The sequence below is a fragment of the Botryllus schlosseri genome, chromosome 3 (assembly GCF_051294905.1).
Source record: "Botryllus schlosseri isolate E-star chromosome 3, Bs_hap1, whole genome shotgun sequence".
Classification (NCBI taxonomy): Eukaryota; Metazoa; Chordata; class Ascidiacea; order Stolidobranchia; family Styelidae; genus Botryllus; species Botryllus schlosseri.
The window spans coordinates 27,907,146-27,914,900 of record NC_137238.1 but is presented as its reverse complement, the minus strand read 5'-3'; the positions used below and the strand labels follow the sequence as shown (position 1 = coordinate 27,914,900).

The 7,755-nt window shown below is 39.5% G+C and overlaps 1 long non-coding RNA gene across 1 annotated transcript; it reads right to left on the bottom strand.

The window, feature by feature from the left end:
* Nucleotides 1-3,721: 3,721 nt before the first annotated feature.
* Nucleotides 3,722-7,006, bottom strand: LOC145435323 (uncharacterized). Its single transcript, XR_013913808.1, has 3 exons — nt 6,932-7,006; nt 5,506-5,683; nt 3,722-3,911 (listed from the first exon to the last, which is right to left on the bottom strand). It is a non-coding gene; the product is annotated as an uncharacterized LOC145435323 (long non-coding RNA).
* Nucleotides 7,007-7,755: the final 749 nt, after the last annotated feature.

Here is a 7,755-nt window from a genome sequence, read left to right as displayed (position 1 = left end):
GCGGCCCGTGACTGCATTTTGGAGTTCGAAGTATTCCTCAACTGCCAAATGTCTATTTGTTGAATTTGAGAACTGGAAATTCGCTCTAAAACTTCTCCAGAAGCCTGAAACCACTTATCAAACTTCCCTATTACATCACTTTCAAAAGTTACTACGCAGTGGAATAGGAACTATTACGTCACACTAATTGTTTATGATGGTAAAACATGACCCGTTAATGATTCGTCACTGAAAATTGAGATTTGGACTTAGGCGCGACCTCGATCTCGCACTCAACGCGTGTTAAAATAAAAATGACTCGAGTTGAGTCGCGTCAAACGTTATAATCAGAGCAGCAACTATTGTGACTCGGAACGCCGTGACTTAGTACAGCCACCGAACCACGGATGCAAAAAAACTGTCAAACTGGTTTGGGGAATGGTAACATATCAAAAGGTCTTAGCTTGTGTTGCGTAGCTATTTGGATATCTAAGCAGATAGGTATGGCAAACATTGGCATGATGTTGCCCTCTTGATGCATAATTTGTTACATCCTGTGTCATCTTGGGTATATTTATCCATGTTATCCTCGCCAATTAAATGTGGCGAGTATAAAGTAGTCGTAGCCGTCACAGCTGCAACAACAATGGATTCTTCGGCGATTTGACATTTCTAATGCTATGGCACAGTAATCATTATATTCAAGTTGTTATAGATCTGTTCCAATATTCGAGGATAAATCTAACGCTGATGTAATTTAACTTTGGTACTGATTTGATCAATAGCCTAGTAATCTGGAGTATGCATGTCCGAAACCCGGATTAGGCTGTACTGCTCCAATGCTCTGATATCAGATCAATCTCAGTAATATTCTAAAATATTCTACCTATAATTGTGACACGTCAAATGTCCGCTAGCTTCAAAAATTTTACAAGGCACCTTTTACGATGTCTTGATGCATTTGTACTGTGTTTTGGTGTTCACAACTAAATATACAGCAACTATGCCAAGCACGGCAACAATTTTATTCACATATCTTAAAATGTGATTTTTCCGTTCCAGGCGTGATTTCACAATAGTAAGTCACATTCTACGATGTGTGTGGAATTCTAATCTGCAAAGTCCCGTCAAATAAGGCCTACTTGGTAATACATTGAATTCTCCTATTATCTGTGCTGCGGCCCGCGGCGCCATCAAAAAGTAGGAATTCGGCCCGCCACCACATTTGAGTTTGAGACCTCTGAGCTAAGGGATACTTACAGCTCTGACTTTATAGAATCTACGAGGTGACTGCATAGAAGTAGATTCAGTATCGGTGCGAAGGAAAGCATAATTAGCCAGAGTGAAGTCACTAGTGTATATTGTACTGAGTAGGGTTATGCAATGCAGCTTTCTACTACTGGTGGCATGTATATGGATTTGCTTTAGCTTCTTACGGTAAAGGAGAGAAATTATAACTTGAGATTACATGGACTTGTATCCTACTTCTGATGTAAATCTGTAGTTATTAGGGATGGTGTGAACGTGAGGTTAACGTTTGCGTTCTGTGTGTGAACCTCAGAAATTTAGAGGTTGACGTTCACAAACGAACCTTCGTAGGTTCTGCACTGTGAACTTTTGTGTCAAGTACTACAATTTTCATTTCATTGTAACGTCTTCGGATGTAATTTACTGTATTTCAACCGTGGGCCAATCTACGCATGCCACTACCAGCATAAAACTTCATCGCCAAACGAGCGTGCGTTTGCTCGGAATATCCAGCTTCCCGTTTGTGAAAATTCGGTGACTCAACATCAAGAGCGAAATACACTATACATGTTCGTACTAGATAGACAGCGAATGACGCTTATTCAACCAATCACTGCAATTGCTATCGCAGTCTGATGCAAAAAAAATCTAGCAGGCGTACTGGGTCAATCTTGAATTCATATGTTTATTGGTTATTGCATCATAAAAACCAAATGCGTGCGATTATGGTGTTAGCTTCTGCTGTATAACTTGTTAATGGGGTAATATCGGTGGAAAGTATAGAAACCTGTTTTACACTCTGCTCAATATCACCGTAGCAATACTCAGACGCCGAATATATTGTCTGGTCTGGCCTGGACCATTAAGGCGTATTCCCTTGTAAGTCCTCGTCGAAATTGTTGGCAAAGTCACGGAGGATATTGATTCTATGGGAATATTCTATCATTTGATTCAGAGGTGGTCAGTAACGAAGTACTTCTACTTTTTCGAAGTACTTGAGTAGTTTTCCTCTACTTCTGGTACTTACTCAAGTAGATAAAATATTCGCTACTTCTACTTCGTAATATTTTGTGATCTACTTACTTACTTTTCGCTATTTTCAGTTTGTCAAGTAGAAGTAGTGTAACCCTCCAATTAGAAAGAGAAACTGGGGAATTTTCGGGCTATTTTTATGGAGTTCTAACGTTCAATTTTAAGAAAATTAATCAAACCCAGAATTTCCGCCGCGATTCACATCAAGTAGATAAAGTTACAAATATGTTTTCACGGAAGTGAATATTATTTAGGTGCAGGTTGCATTGCACCGCATTGTCGCCCATATGACATATTTCATCACAGTAAATATGGCCCATCATAACGTTTGAAACTACCGTTTCGCAATCTAGCATGCATTTACCCATCATATCGTAATCTAGCAGCCCACGGCGTGTCCAAATCTGGAAAAGTGGGCTCTCAGTTTTTGAGCGTTAGATCTGTTATAGCAGACAACCGTTAAAACTGTTTCGACAAAAGACATAAAATACATTTTCCGCTTTTCTGATGTAGTATTGGTATTTCTCGTTCAATTCGCAGTATCATTACTTAGAGTTCTAATTAGTGTCAGTTCTTTTGTATAAATAACATACTGTACATTTTTAAGTTTAAAATTAAGTGTAGCATCGCAGTCTATTTTCCTAAAATTCAATTACACTTTATGGCATTTTTACGTTACACCATATTTTTTATCATCGTATGCGAATCGAGCAAATTGTTAACATCGTATCCGTACAACTTCTCCGTATTGCTCTTCGACTAAGCTAGAGGTCGTAATATGCGTGAGGGAACATGCATCACATTTTCTAAAACGGGATGTTTGAGTTTTAAACACAAGATTAGTATCTCATTTCCATAGCAAAACTATCATTTGCATCTCACGATGCGATCGAATGCTCATGCTGTCGGAAATCTGTACCTTCTGGGATACATCAATGTGCATTGTGCATTAAGCTCTCCGCACCTTCCGCATTGCTTAATTTGCAACTTTTGAAAGTCCATGCGAACGTATTATGACCGTTTACGAAACTACTTACTTACTTCAGTAGATTTAATGCCAGCAAATTCTACTTCTACTTCACGTAGTTTTAGGTTGATTATGGAGGAAGTACTTCTACTCGTGCTTGAGTAGATTTTCTCGTCGCTACTTCTACTTCTACTCGAGTAGCTTTCTTGACTACTTTGACCACCTCTGATTTGATTGCCCTGGTTGATACGTTTGGCGACGTTTGAAACGTCAATGTACACGTGTAGTTCAGCATTGTGGCATTATGTATTCCAAGTCGTCGCTAGGTATCTTGCACAACTGTACATTAATACAGATTATCACTGCACTGAAATGCATGTTAGGAGTTAGCAATATGACGTCACGTAATGTCATAATGAGTTCACGTATGCGTTTCCACAGAACCTTTCAGAGGTTCACACCACCCCTAGTAGTTATGCTACCAAAGTCATTGCCAAAACCGTGATCATTGAAGATATTTATTCTACATCCATTTATATACTACTCGGTTTAAGTAGTACGACATGTGTGATTGCTCGTGCTGGTGGCATTACAGCTATAGGCTATATATCAAACGCATGTTCGGAGGCATAATCCTGTCCAGCGTACTTGAGTGTCATTTCGTCAAAGTCGTCATCATCGAAAACTGTAAATGGTAAAAGTGAATGTTATTCGAGGACACTGTTCTACCAGCGTGTACTCAAAGGTGGTGTGGACACTCGGAAAATCACGTGACTGTCACGCCCGCACGTGCGCTGATTGGGCATTGAGCCTACCGCATAAAGGAATTATCCGGAAATTTGATATTGGTATATGTGAATTTTGAAAGCGTTCCATACCGAGATAGATGACGAAATTCGGTATGATGTATCTTAGCTGTGTTATCCAACTTCGCAGTAAGTTTCAGGATTGTCACCCAAATATTAGCATAGTAATTCCGTCATCAAAGTCGGCAATATATCGGTGCGCGCTCATCTACCAGATACTCGACTTGACAGCGAAATTCATACGTTAATCATTGATTCACAGCCTTGAAACTTGGTACAGTGCTAGATGACAGCATCAAAATATACCATACCGAATCCCGTCACCTAACTCGATATGGAACGCAGTCAAAATCAACAAAGATCAATAGCGACTTTGCCTTTAATTACTGCTGCAGACGGATCGGTAGCAACAAAGTCATCAAAGGTTTCTGGGCGTGACAGTCACGTGATTTTCCGAGTGTCCACACCACCTTTGAGTACACGCTGGTTTTACTGTATTAAACGATTGGAATATGCTGTCTACGGGCAGTCGATAGTTCCGTTGACATGTGAGCTTGCGACACTTACCAATTTGACATTTCGACGTGTGGATTGAAGAGTCGGTCTGCGTTGCGCTAGGGTAGGGGTTACCCAAGTTTCTCACGCTGTGCCCCCTTTGAATATGTTGAAAAATCAATGGCCATCCTATTTTCAACCCTTTTTCAACCCTATAAAAAATTAAAAAACGTTTTTCCTAAATTTTAGAAATGGTCGGTACCGTAATCGGTAGTTAGAATTATGAAATCATATGGCCTCCAATAAAGGCTCTTAGGAAATGATATAAATACGATGCTAGACGAAAACGATAGTACATTAATGAGGTATTACATATTAAGTCAATGTGAAACTTGTTTTTGCTCTGCTGGTGTGATGAGCCCGGCACGTTTCATACTGAATATCCAAGACACTGCGTTGAATAGTTGTGAGACAAAATATACAACAATATATGTTGATGCTAAAGGCAACATAAATGGCATACCAATTTCATTACGCGTCGGGTACAATTTGCTTCGTTTTACCCAATATATGGTCAAATTTTGGATGTCGTCTGTTCCTGCAGCTTCAAGAGTACACCATCATTTTATTGCATTATAATATATTTGTATTGATATATGGGAATAGACTTGATGATAAGTGTTTATGGCCCTTCAGAAGCCGTGACTCAAAGGTTGGGAATTCCTGCGTTAGGGGTTAGCATGCGGGTTTACATTGGGGTTAGGGTTGAGGACAACGTTAGTTCTGGGGCTATATGCAGCGACATGCCCAGGTGTCGCATGCTCAACCGTCGTTGTTCATTGTGCCACATGCTAATATGTTGGGACTGAAGGAATTATACCTTTATAGACGGGTTCATTTGAATTAAATCAAAATTAAAGCTAATCGTACGTAAGCTAATCCAAAGCGATAATCGAAGTCGGTAAAAATTTCAATTACGGAAATGTTCGGCAACTCTCAATTGATCTCCTGCTTGGCGCCTCACAACGGGTACAGCGGTTCTCATTAACCCAACGCCAAGTGAATGTTCCAGAATCTGCCGTAGAATCCCATGGACGCTCCGGACTTCAAGCATGGATCCAATTGCCAGCAACGCTATCAGGAAGTTTGCATTCATCTGTAGGAAAGAGTGTAGTAGATCAGTCAGTACACGAGGCTTTGAGACGTTCCATGTCTGTGCTTGACGACAATGGTAAAATGGTTGTACTCAATCGTAACGACCGTTTTGTAGTTTTCAAATGCCCGTTTCGTCATTCCATGATGCGAAGTCAAAATTCATGGAAATATTCAATTATATACACAACGTACATTTGGTACACATTGGGTTAATAGGATTTGATTCATACCGAAGCGCAAAAGCTCTGAACTATTTGTAGACTCACTGGCGTATGCGTCTATTCCAGATGATAAATCAGATTTGGGTTATAATTAGGGCAAGTTTTTATTCCACTAAAATTTTGAGAAAGTTACACTTATTTAAAATGCACGTTGCTGTGAATAGTTGAATTTATGCGCAATAATAGAAAAATTATCAGTATATGAGATGCTTGAAAGGTTCCGTTGTAAAACTGAACTGTTTAAGATTTGCCGGGTGTTTAATTGTAACGTTTCTTTCTTCGCTAGTCAATCTATCATGCATACAATTTTCTAACGATTTGAAACCTACGTGAAACTTTCTCATTTCACGAAACCATTTAAGTTCATTATACAATTTGAAGTGAAAATGACTAGCGGGCCGCACAATAGTCTCATGCGGGTTACAAGTTGGAGATCCCTCCTTTACACTGTAATTTTTAATAGATAACAACTTGCTTGCGAAATAACGAATTGACATTTATCTAAACACAGTTTAACTATCCAACTGTCTCAACAAAACTTCTATTAAAAATACTTGTCACAACCTATTTTCGTTAGTGCGGGCTTGGCCAAAAGTCGAGTCATATTGCCACTTTTAATTTGGTTCGGGCACTGTCGGCTTGACTTGTAGCTCTCAAGCCAACTGTCACGTGATAGGTATAGTAGAGATGCATCTAATCCACCACATCGCACTTTGTCATGCAGATCAATGAAAACAGAACCTACCAGAAAAATATTTATAGCATGTTTTTTCAATCGCTTCTTTAGCTTTCGTTCGATACTTGATAAAACTTGCCATAAAAAGTTGCATGCAAAATATAAAATAGTTGCGAAAGAATCCTTCATAGAGCTTAAAACATCATGCTACTCAAATTATGAGTATTTAGGATACTGCCGAAAACTGTAGAAAAGTTCCAAAATTTGCAATACAACTCAGGAGCATAGCCTGCTGTGCACCTAATATAGCCGGTAAAACATGCTATCTCGATATTATGCCTACTGATTTTACCTTTTATTGCAGGATTGCCGTGGTGTACTCTAACGCATGTACTGGTAACGTGATTGGAAGGCTGGAAATGGCGCTTCACTTTTTATGCGCCTTTTAAGTGGTGTTTTGTAGATTACAGGAAGTGCTGGGCATATGTGCTGAGAGATCATGTTTCTCCATGTACCGTGCCTAAAAATACATATTGTAATAGCATATTGGGTAAAGTCCCGTTACGGTGGGCGATATTTCTGAAATAAATTATATCATCAGCGGTGATGATTGGGTGAAGAAGGAATCATCGAGTTGTGATAACCATGATAAGCATACCAAACAGTTCAAATCCTTGATGTAATTCTAAACGTTTCTCTGATGCATTCGAAAAAGCCTACCTGGTACGAATATGTTATCAATTTAGGGTCACTGTTGGAAGATATGAACCAGCCGGCATAGATCCTATTCGCGATTGTTCAATCCTTTTAGAATAGTTCTCTGTGCAACAATGGCGCCATCAGATTTCCCGTGGTTGAGTCAGACAAGAGGCTACTTGGAATTTGCTGATCTGCATCAGTAAGTTAATGGTGGCTAACTGCAAATTTCGCTTACCATAGTAGCTGTGTGTAGGCTATATCAACTTCGCTTTCTGTATGGAGTCTTTAGAGCTACATTACTTGTATAATGGTTTACATTCGAAGCTGTAGCCTATACTCCCAGTGTTGCCACACGTTTGTGAGTTGCAGCATCTATCTACCTTAAAATCAATAACACGGCACTGTTAACAATGGACTGTAGTCACATTGGGACGGTCAGACCACAGGGCATCTGAAGCGCCAAACTAATGAATCTCT